Here is a 318-nt window from a genome sequence, read left to right on the forward strand (position 1 = left end):
CGCGCGCTCTCGGCTGCTCCTCCGAGGGGCGGGGCTTGCCGCGGGCGGGAAAGGAGGCGGTTGGTCGCCATTTTGGGAGGAGGGCGGTTGAGGGCGGAGAGTGAGAAGAGGGAACCGGGGAGGGGCGGCGGGGGGAGGGGCCAGTCCCCCAGGATCCGCACCCGGAGGCCGAGAGTCCCGGGAGCCTCTGCTCCAGCCATTGTTCCTGGTGGGCGGTGTTAGAACGCGGTGGCGGCAGCTGGGTGGCTGCCCCCAGTCCGGAGGGGCCTCTCTGAGCAGCGTCCTGGTGCTGGGGAGGACGTATAGTCTGTTTCCCGG

Source organism: Mandrillus leucophaeus, unplaced genomic scaffold, assembly GCF_000951045.1.
Source record: "Mandrillus leucophaeus isolate KB7577 unplaced genomic scaffold, Mleu.le_1.0 Scaffold120, whole genome shotgun sequence".
Taxonomy (NCBI): domain Eukaryota; kingdom Metazoa; phylum Chordata; class Mammalia; order Primates; family Cercopithecidae; genus Mandrillus; species Mandrillus leucophaeus.